The sequence below is a fragment of the Myotis daubentonii genome, chromosome 2 (genome assembly GCF_963259705.1).
Source record: "Myotis daubentonii chromosome 2, mMyoDau2.1, whole genome shotgun sequence".
Lineage (NCBI taxonomy): Eukaryota > Metazoa > Chordata > Mammalia > Chiroptera > Vespertilionidae > Myotis > Myotis daubentonii.
In genome coordinates, this window is record NC_081841.1 from 62,570,187 (window position 1) to 62,588,935 (window position 18,749).

The following is an 18,749-nucleotide window of genomic DNA, read 5'->3' on the forward strand; positions in this document are numbered from 1 at the left end:
TCTTCCCAGTGCTTGGCTTACAGTGATGAGATGATAAATATTTGCCAAGTGAATGACTGGAATAAGAATGAACTATTTTAAAACTTTAATTTAAAAATGAGTTTACAACTTGAGCCAAGTCATGCCATCTGTTCGAAGGCTATTTATAGTTCCTAAGTGGTGTCATTTTAGCACGGTACAGGAGGGTGACTGTCACTGCACTTGATGTTATCCATAATTATGTGTCCATAATGCTTAGAAGAACAGATGCTTTAAAGTAGGTGTGATGTGTTGCCTGGGTCTTGATTTAGCAGCAGACGCTCTTTTTTAGAATGAGTGGCCTGCCTTCTCTAGCCTAGGATCAAAGATAGTCTGCCTTAGATACGTAGCACACCAGCATTCATATCCAAGGTGAATCTGGTGCTGACATCACTCCATCATGAACTATTTGCTTCTAACATCACGACTTAGGCTCTCATCTAGGCAGTTGAATGCTAGGCCTTTACATTTTTATACCATGGTCATTTGGAAAAATAAATGAGATGTATAGCATCTTAATTTTGATGAGTTTTAAGTTACATTAGAAGAAGAAAAATGGCTAATATTTCATCCATTAAAAATCTTCATTGTTAAAATTGCACCAATTAGGAAGATATATCTGCAGTGTGCATTTTATTGTAGATGAATTATCTCTGGGAGAATCAGGCCAACTCAACTGTTAACAGAGCCTGGGGTTTGGAGCTGGATTGCCTAGAAGCCAATCCTGGTTCTCCCCATTCATCGTCTCTGGGACCTTTGAGGAATTGACTACGTGCTTCAGTTTCCTCGTCTGTCAAATGTGACTGAAACTAGAATTTACCTTATAAGGTTGTTTGAGAATTGAAGGAATTAGATTATTTGTTAGTGTTCTTGAGTTTTTGTTAAATAAAATTTAAAAATAAAACACTCTAATCTTTATGATAATACTTCCAAGCTTTTCATCCCTACTGCACCTGAGAACCACCTGGGGAGATTTCTAAAAATAACAATATCTGGGCTCTGTTCCAGGGTTCTGATATGTAGCTAAAGTTAAAAACTGCAGCAATATGTTAGTTTAAAGAAACACAGTAGATTTTGATGAGTAATGCTATGCATTATAACAGTATTCTGAATTTCCAATAATTATGGCACCATGTGACAGGGGAGACTATTTTCTTCATTTCCTATAGCATTGAAAAGCCTTCTCAGAGAAAACAAAAGAGATCAGTTTAATAATGAACTTCCATAAGAATGATTGAATTTTCACTTTGTTGTATTTCCAAGGAGAAATAACAGAAAATTCTAACCTTCAAAGGGAGCCCTGAGACCACCTCTTTTTTGTTCAAATCGTTTTTTTCTTTCTGAGAGTGAAAATTTTATATATCTAAAGTGCATGAGGAAGGAAAGCTCTCTTCAAAGTTAAGATGATAAAGCATAGAAACTTTAAAACACCCAAAATGCAAATTGTGAGGCAATTGGCCCCTCTATTCAGCAGAGCTCTATAAATGTTAGGTGTTACCCTTCTCTCATTTTAGTTGTGAATGCACGCAGTGCTGGAGGAACCAGATTAATTTGAGGAAATAAGTTATATCAACTTTCTAGTGTCTCTGAAGAAAGAAATCAAGGTACCTCACTTTTGTTGGGAGTGACTGACTGTATTGTTTGCGATTATATTAATGGAGAAGATAATCATAGTCATTGGGATAAGAAGGGAAAATTCAAGTGTCAAGAGTGTCACTGAAAGCCACATATGGCACTAGACAAGCAATTTCGGGTGGTATTACAAAGCTATTTTTATATCTGAAGATGAATATAGCCAGAGTTTACCACAAATGTCTAATTTGTTTCTCCTTATATGACTTTTTGTTTATGGTCACATGCATCAAACAACTTAATCCAATGCATTTGTATAGCCAGTGTGTCTCCACCTTCCCCCATCATTTTTATTTTATCTTCACCCCAGGATTTGTTTACTGACTGGGGATTGAACCCACCCTAACTGGGAATTGAACCTGTGATCCTTCAGTGCATGGGACGATGCTCCAACCAACTGAGCCACCCAGCCAGGCCCCCCCCATCATTTTTTTTTTAAGTGAAAAAGAACCCAGTCTTGAAGAGGAAATCTCATAATTTTTGCATTGTGTTTCTTCATCAATAATGAGGTAATGTTGGTAGTTTTTGTTTTTGTAAAAGTTTTTGGTAGATGATTCACATTTGCAGTGTCTGGGTTGACTCAAAAATTCATCATGAATGAGTAACCACTCTAGGCCTTGTTTTCTACATCTTTAAAATGGATTAAAATGGCTTTAATTTTGAGCAAAAATTTTTTTCTTATATTTTTGTTTTATTCCCATGCATTATTATTTCAAGCTTAAGTTGCCCTTTTGTGCTCTATAATCTGTGATTCTTCCAAGATCCGAGCACAGACCCCCTCCATGCGCTCAATAAATATCTGTAGGCTGACAGACTCCTGGACATCTTGAAGATAGTAATTGCAATAAGTTCATTAATGAAGGTAAAAGGGAATTTGAGGGCTCACCGATGACATTGCTTGTCCCTTTCTTCCCAAACGTTCAGATTGTGCTACTTATTTTCATGCATTTCCTGAAGAGGCCCTACAACCTCCTCTGGCATTTTGAACTTACCACCTCATCCACAAGTTTTCCCAGTAACTATTTTAACCTAAGTTCCTTGTGTTTCAGTTCAGACTTGTTTGCTTTTGTTTAATTTAGTGAAGATGGAGACTGGACAGGCAGAAAGAGGATGGTGAGACCAGAGGCTTTGCCATTGGGGGTTGTTATTGGGACAAAAATTAAATTTCCTATGAGCCCTCTCAGCAGTGTCCTTGGCGCTGCACCAGCCTGTGAGCACCATGAGAGCCGAGTGTGCCTTTGCTTTGCACACCAGTCAGTCACCGGTGGCTGGCATACAGTCTGGCACATAGTAGGCGTTCAGTAACCCACGAACTCCTGTGGAAGTTTTGAGCAATGGAAGATTTATCATATGGATCTTATGCCGCATAGAATTGTGCCTTAAATCGAGAAAACCCTGTCAGCAAAATCAGAGGCCAGAAAGCAGATACATGAGATCATTTATTTTTATAAGATTTATGCTAGATTTCCTTAAAAAAGCCACTTATTCCAATGTTTTGAAAACGTGATTTGAGTGTATGCAAACACTGCTTTACACAGAAGTGTCAGTGCACTTATCTCTTTTGAAGTGAATTATCTGAGAATCATGCTCCCTAAAATTATATTTATTCTACCTAATTTATGTCATATCTTTAAATGGAAAAATAGCTTAATTATTAATATAAAAGAAATTGCTAAACATCAGGGAAATTACACAGTACTTTCTGGTCTAAACACAACATTAACTCACAGAAAACAGTATATCTTACTGCCAGGAAATTGAATAAGCTTTCTTATAAGTCTTGGTTAAAAAAAAAAAAAAAGCATCTGAAAAGTTAGTATACATGTTTTGGAATGCTGTTTTATTAAATCTTCCTTCTTAAACCCCGAAAGAAAATGAACAGCTTATCTGAACATTTTGTGTGTGATCGAACTAGCAAGTGTCTGTTGAGATCCCCTAACTGTATGGGAGTTTAAATTTTAATTTGAAAAGCCAGGAAAATGTATACCAGAAAGGAGACATTTCTCTCATGTGTAAACACACACAAATAGAGAAAAGGGTGGAAGATAATCTGAATTATTAATAATGGTTACCTCTCATGCTGAAACTAGGAGTGATTTTTATTTGTATATTTCTGAGTTTTTCCCATGAACATGTATAACTGGCATAATTTTATTAAAAGATATTTTAAAAAGAGAAACTGTGTCACAGTGTGCAGTGAGTGCCAAACAAGGTGCGGATGGAAAGGGCTCTCTGCGTGGGGAAATGAACTCACATGGGCTCGGGCAGCCAGTGTACACTGAAGAATGGGCCCTGGGCCAGGTCTTGAAGAGAAGGTAGAACAATAACAATGATGGTTTCTTCAACTTATTTGTTCCTTTTGCAGCAGACTGTCTCCTCAGTCTGCATTTTCCTTTCTCTGTCGGAAGAGGCCCTGTTTTGTTCAGTTATGATGGTTCCTTTCCAGTTGTCAGAGACTGGTTCAGGGTTGGACCTGTGGCCCAGTGTTGGCCAGGGAGATGGGGAAAGGAACGTTTTTTTAGACACTGGAAGAAAAGACCCTTTATGGCCTGTGTGCTTTGTCTGGTCTCATATGGCACCTGTAGCTGCTGAAGAAGAGGAACCCCCTGTAACCACAAGGGGAACCACACTCAGGATAGTAGAATGTAGAGGCAGGAGGAACCAGAGCCATCAGCACCATTATTCAGTTGCTGCGCTTCGGGTGAACTTGTTTCTTCCTCTCTATTCATAGGTACTAGTATATACCTTGATTAATTTCCTGTTGTTTACAGCCAGTTTGAATTGGGCTGAAAGCATCCTCACTGATACAACAATTCTACAATTTGCAACCCTGTTCATATCCAATATTGATTTTAACCTGAACTCTGTGAAGTAGATAAGACAGTATTAGTCAGGGTTCTCCAGATAAACAGAACCAATAGGGTGTGTGTGTGTGTGTGTGTGTGTGTGTGTGTGTGTGTGTGTGTAGAGAGAGAGAGAGAGAGAGAGATATCAATTGATTTAAGGAATTGGCTCACATGATTGTGGAGGCTTGGTGAGTCCAAAATGACACGATTCTTTCTTGCTCGGAGGAGATTGGTCTTTGTTTTTTTAAGGCCTTCAACTGATTGGATGGGGCCCACCCACACTGTGGAGGATAGTTTGATTTATGCAGAGTTCACTAATTTAAATGTTAATCTCACCCAAGGAATACCTCATAAAAACACCCAGAATAATGTTTGACCGAGTATTTTGGTACCGTGGCCTAGCTAAGCTGAAACAGACAATTAACCATAATTATTCCTATAAACAGATGATGTAACTAAAGTTAAGTGGCTATAACTTGCCTAAGATTTCAAATCCAAGTTAACTAATCTTAAATCTTTCTACCTTCTCTGGGCTCTTTCAAGTGGAAAAGGATCTTCATGCAAATGGAGGGATGTGGTGCTTATAACCAGTCCGTCAGTTCTGAATTAAGTGCCTGCTCTTGCCAAGCAACGTTCTAGGAGCCAGGGAGCCAAAGTGGAGGTGGAGGAGAAGACAACCAGGAGAGAGTGAGAATGTGCTTGGATCTGGCTCAGGAAGTCTCGTATTGGCTTTAGTGGGTGATACTCATTGATGGTTAGTAATTACTTGGTCAGAAAGTTAATCACTCACCATCAGGCTAAAGAGTTAATTCTTATACAAGTGGGAAAAGCTGTGACGTTGTTGATAACGTCCCAAAGTCCAGAATCATATAGAACAAGGAAAGGAGGAGGATCTTTAATAGTCCTTTCATCTTGGTGACAGTTTCTCAGTTGTTACATATAAATTGTATATAATCTATCACAGAACTTAAAGGAATCCAGAAACCATCAAGAACTTCTCTTTAGCATGGAAAATTTAGTATTATCACACTTCAAAATAAATTTATCATTATTTTATGAGTTACATAGTGTAAATCAAACTTGTCCGTGACATCAGGGCCCCATATGGTCGATTAATTAAAGCGGGGATGCTGAATTTGGATAGTTTGATATGCTCTTCAAATACTGGTCTCCCTTAGGATTAAGACAGGAAAGTCCTGACATTTTGATTACTCTGTGTATAGGGACCTTTACATGAGAACAATAAACAGCTTTTTGCAGCTTCTTAATGAGATGTGTAGTGTGTTCCATTAACACCCGGGAGCTTGCCTAAAACCGTTCTCCCTCACTAATAACTAATAAAATGACTGCACTCTAAATGGAAAGCCACAGCGCTTTCTTTTTCTATATTCTCTTCACCCACGTCAGCAGCCTTTGCTTTGCCCGGTGTTAAGCCCCGTTTACAGTGTGGGGACAGCACACTGGTTCTGGAAGCGCCCCTAGGCACCGTGAGCCTGGGATATGCAATGACCTTCCCACACAGCAGCAGGCAGCCCGGGGTTACCAGGTCAGCCAAAAAGTAAGTTGAGTGTTCTGCACATGAGCACACATGTGGACTAAATGCTTCCTATTGAGACTAGTGCACCAGCTGGCCGAGTGGCCTGAGAAGACGCCTTCTTAAAGGAACCAGAGCGGCGGGGATGCACAGGAGATGAGAGGTGAAGCTGCAGGGCCTCGGGGAAAGCCTGTCTTTTAACAAGTGTTTGGATGCCTAAGCCTGGCTCGGTGCCTTCTCTGCTTCTAAATTTAAATGCTTACATTTTAGTCAGTTCACATTTCACTTCTCTTCGAGCCCCATAAATTATGTAGGAACCTTTAAGAGCCCTTGCAGATGGGGACTAGCAGGTGCCACCCTGGTTTGCGGTGGAATCTGCCAGGCTTTAAAAGGGGTCTGGTTGTACTCACCTGTCATCCTTATGGCTGAGCCAGAGTGTGTTCTTACTTCCTAGTTTCTTGTGTCCTGAAGCTTGAAAACACTTATACCCTCCATCCCATCCTCATGAGAAATGGAGTAGAAAGGAGTACTTGATTGCTTTCTCTATTCCTCTTTTTCTTTCCTTTCTAGGTTATATTGTCAAAATAAAACCGATGACTTGGGCAGTAGAACAGCTAGAGCAGCGGTTCTCAACCTGTGGGTCGAAACCCCCTTGGGGGTCGAATGACCCTTTCACAGGGGTCACCTAAGACCATCGGAAAACACATATATAATTACATATTGTTTTTGTGATTAATCACTAGGCTTTAATTATGTTCAATTTGTAACAATGAAAATACATCCTGCATATCAGATATTTACATTATGATTCATAACAGTAGCAAAATTACAGTTATGAAGTAGCAACAAAAATAATTTTATGGTTGGGGGTCACCACAACATGAGGAACTGTATTAAAGGGTCACGGCATTAGGAAGGTTGAGAACCACTGAGCTAGAGGATGGTGGTAATTATTATGCTATTTGTGAACGTATGGAAATAGAGTGAAATAATAATTTTACCACATTGGTGCTTTCTGCTTCTGTTTGTGAAAATTCCTTCAGAAACGCATTGTGTTTTTCTCAGCTTGTCCTGTCTTTAATATGAATGAAAATGCTCCTAAAAGGCATAGATTTGTGAATGTACTTCTCAATTTAATCTGAGCAAAATACAATTTTTTTAAAAAATGTAAAAGATCTTCTGAACTGCGCTTTCAATTAATTTTCACTCAGGAGGAAGTATATTCTCAGGGAATCAGTATGAGAAGGCCAGTCCCAAGACTGATCTCCGACTCTCGGGGTGACCATGTAAAGTAGAGCAATAATACCTGCCCTCCCTCCTCCAGGAGTTCCCCTGAGAATACCTGAACCCACGCGTGTGCAGCAGCATGCCCCTCGGGAGGGCAGCTGTGAGTATGAGTACTTGTCATCTCTTTTTGTTCCAGAAAAGGTTTAAGGGAGTTTGCAAGAATCCATAAGGACAACAGAACAAAGATGAAATGGAAGACCTACAAGAAAGGAGGAAAAAAGAAGTCATAAAAGGGAGCTAGAAATGAGTAAAGAAAAATGCACCCCATACTGCCTGGAATGCTGAGCCCTCATTCACAGCACCGGGAAGTGAAAAACATGTTGTTTCTCAGCAGCGTAATTGTTCTTAGTGTTGAGATGGCATTTTCTCCCGAGTGCTCACAGAGAAACTCTAATTATGTTAACTGCCTGACATTATGACCTGGGAAGGTAGCTTAATGGCTCCACACTTTTATTTCCTTTCCGTGAAGTGGAGAGAATGAACTAAAAGATCTGTTGAGACCTTGCAACTCTCAAGCCCAGTGAGTGTGTTCTTTTCCCTCCTCATCACGTTTTCGTCTAGAAAGAGAATCTTTTTTCTCTTTTCCCCTATTTCTTCCTATGAATGTACACTCTCCTTTACAACCTTCCTTTTTGCTGTTGCCCAAGCTGATACTTGTAAAACTTGTCTTTCTCAGACAGTTTGCTTATCTATTTTTTCTACTAAAAAAAAAAAAAAAAAAAAAAAAAAAGCTGAGCCCAAGAGCTAGAGCCAAAGAGTGTTGTGTTCCCCGGAGGAAGGGAGGACGGGAGGAAGGAGAGGGGGTGGGCCGTGTGTCATGGGGTGGGGAGCGCAGTCTGGAATTGAGGTCTGTCAGGAAACAGAAGGCAGTTTTTACACTTCCTTCACTTCCAGGATGGTTGAGGATTCTGCTTGGAAGCTGGGCTTTTTGTTTAAAAATGTAGGCCACAAGGAAAACTGCCTTTGGGAGTGCAACTGAATGGCTAATTGTTCTTAATTGTATTCTTCTATGCTCAGCCAACCACTAACTACAGTATCAGCTTTAAAAACAGTGTTTAGGGAAATTGTTTGTGCCTCCGCTTGTTTCTTACATTCCAGTGTTTTCATCGTTGGAGGCAACATGCCTCCAAGTGTCACCATGAAGGCTTTAGCTGGCATGTGGCAGCCCCTGTGAATTGTGCACGGTCGACATATGGAGAGTGGAGGCTGCGGAACCCCCGATCATTGCAATAGTTGTCCCCCACCTTCAGTGACCTGAGAAGAGGCAGTTTTCCCCTTGATGTGGGCTGGGATGGTTTTTTCCAGATGTTCTCCAGAGACTGTCAGAAGCTTAATGGATTCTGAATGGGAGTGATACTTTGAAATCATTTAGTGTTGCTGGTCTATGAAAGTTAAGTTCATTGTGGCAAGTCAGGTATTTGAGGCAGAGTTAATGCCTGATAAATACACATGGAATCACTCAGCTTTCTTTCCTTCCAACACCTTTTCGCCTTCTGATTGCAGTTTTGTTGTTTGGTTCATCTGCTGAGATTAACTATAATCTCTTGTCCTTCTGGTTGGATTTAAAAAAAAAAAAGGAATGGCTGTTAGCTCTTGTCACCATGCCCAAACATGAAGTAATTCTTCTTTTTTTTTTTTTAATATGGAACGCTTCACAAATTTGCGTGTCATCCTTGCGCAGGGGTTATGCTAATCTTCTCTGTATCATTCCAATTTTAGTATATGTGTTGCAGAAGTGAGCACAGTAATTATTCTTTTTAAACTGGAGACCCAGATGATAGGGTGTTTGTGCTTAAAATAAATTAGTTAGGCCAATTGGATTTGACTGTCAGCTGGACTAGTAACTTATCTTGAGAATGTCTGTGCTGATCTGTAGCTAACACAACAAGCTATATACTTAAGAGTGAAACTCGTGGTTTTCTTTAAAATTATAACTGGGATTTTACTTCAGAATTTTACCTCCTCAACTCTGGCCCTTGACAGTCAAATGTGTGAACATCCTTTGCAAAATCCTCCATGTGGCCCAGTTTTTTCATAGAGAAGGACTTACAGCCCTTCCTCCCAACATACCAGTTCAACAAAAAAGCAAAAGAGTTGATTCCTCTGAGCGGAAAGCTCTTTTGTGGCATATTAGTCATTTTTTCCCTAATATCTTACATTTTGCTGAAAATAATTGAGTGCTATTCCCTGGAGTATGGATGCCAATGAGCCTGGATTCCATTGACTGAATGACCCCACCTGGTTGTGATTTCTGAGCTTTTCTGTCTGCTTTTCGTAGGAATGTTATGTAATATTTTCTTATTATGTTATCTCTCCTGGTTGGCACTTCTTGACTCTTACTACTTCCATTACAGTGTATTAGAATTTTGTGTAAAATAAGAGTACATGTATGTTAATAATGACCTTAGAGGAACTTCTTCGAATAAAGAACGTGACATCTGTACATTTATAACCACTCCATCAACTCTGAAGGCCTTTTCCCTCTTTCAGCTCTCTATATTTGCACTCCAGTAAGAAAAAGCTGAAGGGAGCCTTGTTGAAAAGATTCTCCATGGCCCTTCGCCATGGTATAATGACCAGATAATTCTAGCAGTCCTCAAGACTGTCCTTTACACTGTAAGAAAAACACCTATTATAGCTCTTTATTTAAATAGGAAGGACGAGCTTGAAAATAACCATACATACTATAACTTATAGGTAGACTTTATAAGCAATTAAATGAATGACATAGATGTCTAAATAAAGTATGTAATTGTGAGATACATTTTTATTACCTTTTATTCCAAGCCATCTCAAATTATTTGGAAGATGTGGTGATAGTTTGATGAGTAAGATGGCATTCTTCTTTCTTGCTCATTGCTTCACAATTCTAGACAGGTGTTGTTTTAGTCCTAATGGGACCGTGGCGATTTTGCCGGTTGGCTCAACTGGGCTGGGTCTTCAGAAGAGGTTTGCTCACAAAGAGTGTCATAGCTACTCACTAGCTGCCTCAGCAAACATCTTAATGAGGCATTATTAGCACCATTGAAACTTGCCATTGAGCATTATCAGTCCACGTTGTTCTTGCTCTTTTCTTTTCCTCTGAGCCTGTCTTCTTTCCTGTCCTCTGAACCTCCCCATATTGCCTTCCATCTGTTTCTTCATCTCATTTCTTTCATCTCCCAGCATGCACTCTTTCCATTGTCCATCCATTTGTTATTGTTCTTAGCACAATGCCCGACATAAAAAAGAACTCATTAGATAGATTGTTTTTATGAATACAACTAAAAATTATTTTAGCCAGCTTCCAATAAAAGCATTACAATAAGGAGAGAAAAAAAAGAGCCCTTCAAAATAACTGGGGGAATTATAGGTACCAGAAAATCTAGGCTAACTCTAGTCACTACAGTGAGTCTCAAATTTAATTCTGTGGTTTCTCAAAGTTTTCAGAAAGGGGAGCGCAATGAGTTATGCATCACTCATTGCCTGGTAGAAGGAAGCATGCCAAGGCATCAGGAGGAACAGTTTTTTTCTAAGCACTTATTTCTGTCTATATGGTTGCTCATTCAACAAAATAATTGACAGTCTCAGTAATTTTACAATAAGCTGCCAAAGTTTTTCTCAGTTTAAAAAAAAAGTATTGAGCATCCAGTATGTGCAAGGCACTGTACCAGAACTGATCATACAAGATGAGTAGGAAATACATGGGCTCTGCCATCTTTTATTATATCCTGTGAAGTGAGTTAATAGTAATAATAATTAACATTTCATTGACCTGCTGGTATGTGTCTGGCTCCTAAGTGTATACACGTATTAACATATTCATTCTTAGAACATCCTATTGTACTGTTATTTCTCTATTTTACAGTTAAAGAAACTGGGGCAAAGGGAGGTTAAGTAATTTGTCCCAGATTCAGTAGCCTGTGCATGGCAATAGGTGGGGTTTGAACCGAAGTCAGGCTGACTGGCTCCCGAGCCCACATTATTCTGTCTGACTTCTCTAGAGGTATAAGGGAAGGAAGAAAAACAGATCTGGGGAGGCTGGAAGAAGATAGAGGTGATTGGCTTGGAAGATGTTGAATCTGAGTTGCCTGAAAGTATCAGAAATGTGGATGTCCATGGGCTATGGAGTATCCAGATCTGCAGCTGGGCAGAGAGATCTGGGCCAACATTTAAGTGCTTTTTAGGTGCCAACAGCACATGGTTGGTAAAGATATGTAACCCTCTGGCAATTGGATGGGCATATACATGTTAGGTACAAGGTTCATAAGCAGGAATGAGCGGTAAGCACTTTTCTCATTTTGTAATAGCCGGCCATGTTTGAGACACATATACCTCAGGTCTTGCAACTCTTTCCAAGAAGGTGCTCTTATTCCCATTTTACAGCTGAGGAAACTGAGGCCAGAAAATTAAGTAGCGTGCCAAGGTTGCACAGTTGTAAGTGGCAGAGCTCGGGTTTAAAGCCAGAGTTTTGTGACTGCCCCTGATGCATGGAGTTGGGCCACAGGAACAGGCAGGTGTGTGGAGCTTTGCTAGGAAGACAGTTGAACTCGTCTCACAGCACCATCGAGGGCCTCAAGTGGCTTCTGATAGTGCATGGATGAAATAACCCAATCCAAAAAGAATTTGAGGACCAGTGTTCCGTCACTCATCATGTAAGAGAACCCTAGAACAGCTGTAGCAATGGAAAATTTGCTGTGGAGCAGGTGCATGCTGGGTGAGTGAGCCACCCAGTCCCCCAGCTCCTTCTCCTGCCCTCCAGCTGCGGTCCTACCCAGGCACTGAGCGGTCTCCCAGGTAGGCTGCATCATTCTCCCTGACTGTGCAGTGACGTGGCCGGGCCACCGAGCCACATCTCAGTTACTCAGGCACAAACGATGACTTCCTGGCAGAGCCCTCAGGAAGGCCCCCCACCCCCACCCCAGGAAACAAAACAAAACAGAGCCCTTCCTATTCCCCTATTTTGACATCCTCTTTCTGCCCCCGCCCCCCAACCCCAAGAAGGACAGCAGAAATTTGGATTCAGCGCTTTTACGTTTAACTCTTTATTGCCATTAATATTCATGTCTGATTCTTGAGGGACGAATGCCTCTCTCTCTTCTCCTTTCCCCTTTGTCATTTCTGTGTCCAGCTGAGTTCCTAATAGCCGGCTTCTCCCCACTGCTTTGCCTGCTCCACATCTCAGCTGACTCAGCTATGGACCCAACGGCTTCAGAGTGTCCCGTCTTCATTATTACTCCAGGGGTGTCTGAATGTTGTCACTCTGTAGTATGCACACCCTTAGCTTTGTGGGCTTTGCTGTTACTGTCTGTCAATGTCATCATGATCGCTTCTTTTTTCCCTTGAAAATGGTGCTTTCTGGGATGCTTTTCCTTTTCTCTGACCAACTTAAAAATCTTTCCTTTCCATCTTGAAGTCCTTTTTCAGCTTTCTCTACTGCGCCGCTTTGGGGAGCTGTCTCAGGTCTCGCTCGCTGGGCAACAGGTGGAGTCAATTGGGCAGTGCTTTGGGAACAGCCCCTCTTAGGGAGCTTGCAGGGATCCCACAGGGAGCTCTGGAGCTGGGATGGCCCGAGGGAGGGAGCGGAATCTTGGGTGAGGTGGCTTCCTTCAGCCAACCACAAGGACTGGGGAGGAAATCAGCTGTGAGCCATCCACAGCCAACACTCCTGGCAAGTGAGGGAGTGAGCACTTCAGTTCCGAGCAGGAACCTGAGCAGACACACAGCATCCCCTGCAACAGCCTTTCCGTCTGGTCACCGCAACGTGGTCTCTTCAAGGCTCTGACGTCTCTTCTGCAGAAGTCATCTTGGCAATAAAAGCCTTTTCAACTAAAAATGCCTGCTATCTTCTTTTGCCCTAAACTGCATTACGAACTAGAGGTTTTGTAATGAACAATGAAAACAAGCCAGCATAATAATGGGGAATGTCTCATTTTCATTTTCTCCTTGATACTATTATTGTCACCATCCTCACGTTGGCCTTAATTCCTCCTATTTGGATTCATGAATGGCTTCTTTAAAAAAAAAATTGTTTTACAGTTTTATTGACATATAATTGACATACGATAAACTGCACATATTTAAAATATATAATATGATGAGTTCTTGCATGCCTATGACATTATTAAGATAGTGAACCACCCCTAAATTTTATCATGCTCCTTTGTAATTCTTCCTTTGGTATCCCCCCCCTAGCTCCACCTGCTCCAGGCAACCACTGATCTGCTGTCTGTTGCTAGATTAGTTTGAATTTTCTAGAGTTTTATATAAATGAAATCATGCAGCCTTTTTAAAAATTTTTTTTGAGGGGGGCCTGACTTTTTTCTCTTGGCATAATCATTTTGGGATTCATCCATGCTGTTGCGTATGTCAGTAGTCACTTTCTTCCTATTGTTGAGTAGTATTCCATTGTTCTTCCACTGACCTAGTTGCTGGACATTTAATTGTTTCCACTTTTGACTACTACAAATAACGATGCCATGAACATTTGTGTACACGTTGTTATGTGGACAACCACTTTCACTTGTCTTGGGTACTTAGGAATGGAATGGCTGGGTCAGATGGTAGGTCTGTGTTTGATTTTATAAGAAACCACCAAACTATTTTCCAGAATCATAGCACCACTGTGCAATCTTACCAAGCAGTTTACAAGAGTTGCATTTGCTCTACATCATCACTGACACTTGGTATTGTGGGTCTTTTCAGTTTTAGCCAGCCAAGTGTGTAGTGGTATTTAATAGTGGTTTTAATTGGCATTTCCTTAACCCAGGGTCACTAAAGTTTTTCTCTTGTTTTCTTTTAAAAGTTGTATGTTTTTAGCTCTCACATTGAAGCCTCGGGCCTGTTGTGACTTAATTTGGTTTATAATGTTAAGGGCTTAAGTTTTTTTATAAGTAGATACTTGTTGTTCCAGCAGTATTTGTTGAAAAGATTTTTCTTTACCCATTGAAGATTTTTTTCAAAAAACGAATTGCTAAGAGTTTTATAATGAATGGGTTTGAATTTTGTCAAATGATTTTTTTTCTGCATCTATAAAGATGATAATGGTTTTTCTACTTGATTCTGTAGATGTTGCCTTAGCAATATAAGGAGTCATTTCAACTGAAAGTACTACTTGGTTCATTTTGCTCTAAATTGCATAATGAGATGGAGGTCTTCCTAACGTAAAACCAAGAACTACTAGCACAATGAAGAAGACCTGGCTACCACTTTCTCCTTTAGTTACCATTACCACCACCCATCTGCTTGCCTCCTGCATACACCCTGACCAGCGATCAAACCCACAACCTAGGTATGTGCCCTGACCAGGAATCAAACCTGCAGTCTTTTGGTGCACGGGATTGATACTCCAACCAACCGAGTCACCCAGCCAGGACACCGTCCTAATTTTGGCCGTAATCACCTCTAATTCAGATGAGTGGATTAGCTTCTTTTTTCTTTTTTTTTTATTGACTTTATTAGAGTGACATTGGTTAATAAAATTATATAGGTTTAAGGTATACAATTCTATAACACATTATCCATATATTGTATTGTGTATTCACTACCCAAGTCTCTTTCCACCACCACTTATCCCCTCTTTACCCTCTCCTGCCTCACCCACCCCCATTTCCCTCTGGTAATAACCATACTGTTTTCTGTCATGAGGTTTTCTTTGTGGTTTTAAAAATATATATATTTTTATTGATTTCAGAGAAGAAGGGAGAGGGAGAGAGAGATAGAAACAACAATGATGAGAGAGAATCATTGATCGCCTGCCTCCTGCATGCCCCACACTGGGGATTAAGGCTGCAACCGGGCATGTGTCCTGACCAGGAATCGAACCATGACCTCCTGGTTCATAGGTCAATGCTCTATCACTGAGCAACGCTGGCTGGGCTTTTTTGTTTTGTTATCATGATTTATTCCCTTCACCTTTTTCACTCAGTCCCCTCCCACCTCCCCTCTGAGTAGACTAGTTTCTTAACTGTTCTTTTCTCCCTGTCTCTTCCTCTTTCTGTCACGAACTGGGAAAAATTTTCCTAAAGGACATCTCTAGTCATGGTGTTAGTTGTTCTCATGACAAAAACTATCACTGGCTCCTCATTACCCTCAGAATAAGGTTTATCTAACCAACAGGTAGGTTAGTGCCTCCCACAGATCATCTCTCTCTAGGGGTAGCCCATTCCTACCCTTGATCTAATCTAAATGCCTTCACTTCTCATATCTGTGATCTTATACCTTAGGACACTCATTACATGTGTTTTATTTTTTTCTTATCTGTTTCTGTTTTATATTTTTCACAAGATTGTAGCCACTGAATATACAAGCTGTTGTATTTATTTTTGTATACCCATAGTACCTCCCTGATATGGCAGGCATTTTGCATGTGTTTATTGAATGAATAAATGAACATAATTTATGCAATTCCCACAAATACATATTTAATACCAACTAAGAGACTATATCTTTGGCACAAATGGAGAATGTTTTTTCATTTCCACTTTTGTAAATAATAATTCTATGATAGTTGCTGAGTCGGCGGTTTTTGCCATTGGTTTTTAGGAAACCTAGAGTCTTGAATCAGATATTTTCATTTGAAAGGATACATCATATTTTAGAAATATGATAGATCACATCCACAGAATTTTATGACTTTGAAACAGTTCACAGTGTGTAAAGTACTCATAGTTACTGACAGTTTATTTTTCTGACCATTAACAGAGTAACCCAATTATTCTTTGGGGAGGGGGGTTGGGGGGAGAAGAAGGAATCCAAACTAACACACACCAAAAAAATCCCCTTCACTCTGATACTGATTGCACCTAATAGCTCTTGTTTTGAATTTCATAATTCTAGAAGAGTTAAACTTGAAAATGTATCTTTAAACAATGGAGCCTCTGTTTCCCACCAAAAGGCAGTGATTGTGTTGAGCATTTTAACTGGTTATCAGACCTCAGGCTGCCGGTTTGAAGAGTGAACTTTGGCAATAGGAACTTGGCTCTCAACCCTGTTTTGCAGCTGGCTAGAATGTGAATAAACTTCCTATGAGAGAGAGACATATCTTCTCAAAGGAGGAAAGGAATAAAGCCCTCCACCTACCTTCCTCCCTTCTGGTTTGCCCTGAGCCCCTACTTACCTTTTTTGAAAGCATCTTCAGGTATCAGAGAGAGATGTTTTTAGGTCCTCAAAAACTCAGAAAAGAACTGAACAGTTATTTCTACTTTGTAATCCTCATCCTGAAAGATTTATTCTTTTTTTTTTAAATGTTTTTTCCCCTCAGATATATTTTTATTGATTTCAGAGAGGAAGGGAGAGGGAAAAGGAGATGGAAACATCAGTGATCAGAGAGAATCATTGATTGGTTGCCACCTGCACACCCCCCAACTGGGGATCAAGCCCATAACCCGGGCATGTGCCCCTGACTGGAATCGAACCTGGGACTCAGTCCGCAGGCCAACGCTTTATCCACTGAGCAAAACCAGCTAGGGCTGAAAGATTTATTCTTTGTGAAACCCTGTATCAAGAATGTAGTTTTCTTTCTGACTTCTCCCTCTTCAAGGAATTGTGCAAATACTGCAGCCTTTGTGCTTTGTGGAACTCAACTATTTCTTCTTCTTTTTAAAAAAATATTTTTATTGATTTCAGAAAGGAAGGGAGAGGGAGAGAGATAGAAACATCAATGATGAGAGAGAAGCATTGATCAGCTGCCTCCTACACACCCCGCACTGGGGATGTGCCTGCAACCAAGGTACATGCCCTTGACCGGAATCGAACCCGGGACCCTTCAGTCCCCAGGCCAATGCTCTATCCACTTCTTCTTGACTTTCGTTGGTCCCACCTTTGTTTCCTTGCATGATAATGGCTTTAATGTACAGCTCATGCTTCCTCCGGTGCCCCTGTCACCAGCTCACAGCAGGCAGTACTTTAGAGGAGCCTCCTGTTAGTCTCAAAAAAGGTTTCTCCTTTTGAAGCCCTCCATGTCCTTCCTTCAGCCCAAGGCTCACCATCTTTGCTAAAGTCTTTGAGTTTTCCAGTGAGGTGGTGATAAAAGCAACACAAACCTTCACGTTCCCTAGAATTACTTGACATTCTTTGAATGTAGTAGAAACATTTGAAATGTGTTGGAAGCCTTACCCGGGATTTATCATTTCAAACAGTGAACCATTTCTGAATATTTTTTGGCTCTTTATATATCTTTTTGTCTTAAAAATTTTCATCATGACCTACTAATGGGTTATACACGTAATGTGCAAAACATTCATATAGAGGCATGTTCCACTGTTGTGTTGGTAGCATGAGTACGTCTGCTCGATGACCAGATAAACTAGCTGATGTGTTAGACTGTTGGCTGGTACAGGCACTTTCATGAAGTGGTGGATATACATCTTAGAAGATCGTCATTCCTGATTTTTTTCTTCCATGGGGGAGGGTTTATTTAAACAAAAAACACAAAACAAAACAAGGACCTGCTTAATGATTTGAAAGAGAAAGAGGGAGAGAGAGAGAGAGAGAGAGAGAGAGAGAGAGAGAGAGAGAGAGAGAGAGAGAGAAACATCAATCAGTTGCCTGCCGCAGGCACCCCAATGGGGGATCGAACCCGCATCCTTTCAGTGGGATGATACTTCAACCAATTGAGCCACCTGGCCAGGGCTCATGGGGAGAGTTTTTAAGAGCGCCAGTTATGTTCTGACTTAGTGAGGCTCCAGTGAGGTTTCCATGGCGAGGTCAACTATCAGGTTGGGGCTGGTGACTATTTTTAGTACTTTCTTCTCATGCATCCTTGACCTCCAGCCCAGCGCTATGAGCCACATGTCTCGCCCATTGAGATTCTGCTCAAAACCCCTTCCCACCCCCATTCCCTACCCAACAGCACTCCTGAATATTCTTTACACCGAATCATCTACCTAGAATGACCTACCTGCCTATCGTGCATCCCCACCTTCTGAGTCTGCAGTAGGTGCCTCACATCTGTGTTTTCTTACCCTTCCTGTTTGTTGCTGTCACCTACTTAACCCTACTGTACGACAATGATCTGCTGTTTTGTTGTTGTTGTTGTTGTTCTTTAAGCAGGTGAGCCCCTAGAGATCAGGGAGGAGCCTGGAATAACCCCATTCTTATTTTTATCTCAGGTGTGTTGTCTAGTACCTGACACACAGTATTTAATTCATGTTTGTGAATGGACCAGGCCATACCATTTAGAGCTAGTTTAACCACTGCCCTCACCTTGTGTGCTGGCTTAATAATATGCCCCAGTAGCCACAGCAGTGAACCTGACCTGAAAATCTGTTTATCAGAATCCATAGAGTCATCTTGCTCCAATTGGGCAGATATTTTTAAGAGCATGTGCACATTTTTTTTTTTTTACAAAACCAGATTAAACTTAAAAAGAAAGCTTCTCCACCATGCCTCTTCATTTTATTGGGATTTAATTTTTTTTCTTTTTTAGCCTTACTTTCAGAATGTTTATACTG

At 40.7% G+C, this 18,749-nt stretch overlaps 1 protein-coding gene and 1 non-coding gene across 4 annotated transcripts in view; one reads left to right on the top strand and one right to left on the bottom strand.

Annotated features, from left to right (window-relative positions):
* SRGAP1 (SLIT-ROBO Rho GTPase activating protein 1) overlaps positions 1 to 18,749 on the top strand; it is a 272,029-nt gene that overhangs the window by 74,998 nt on the left and 178,282 nt on the right. The window lies entirely within an intron of this gene.
* Positions 8,954 to 9,060, bottom strand: LOC132228874 (U6 spliceosomal RNA). Its single transcript, XR_009451484.1, has one exon. It is a non-coding gene; the product is annotated as a U6 spliceosomal RNA (small nuclear RNA).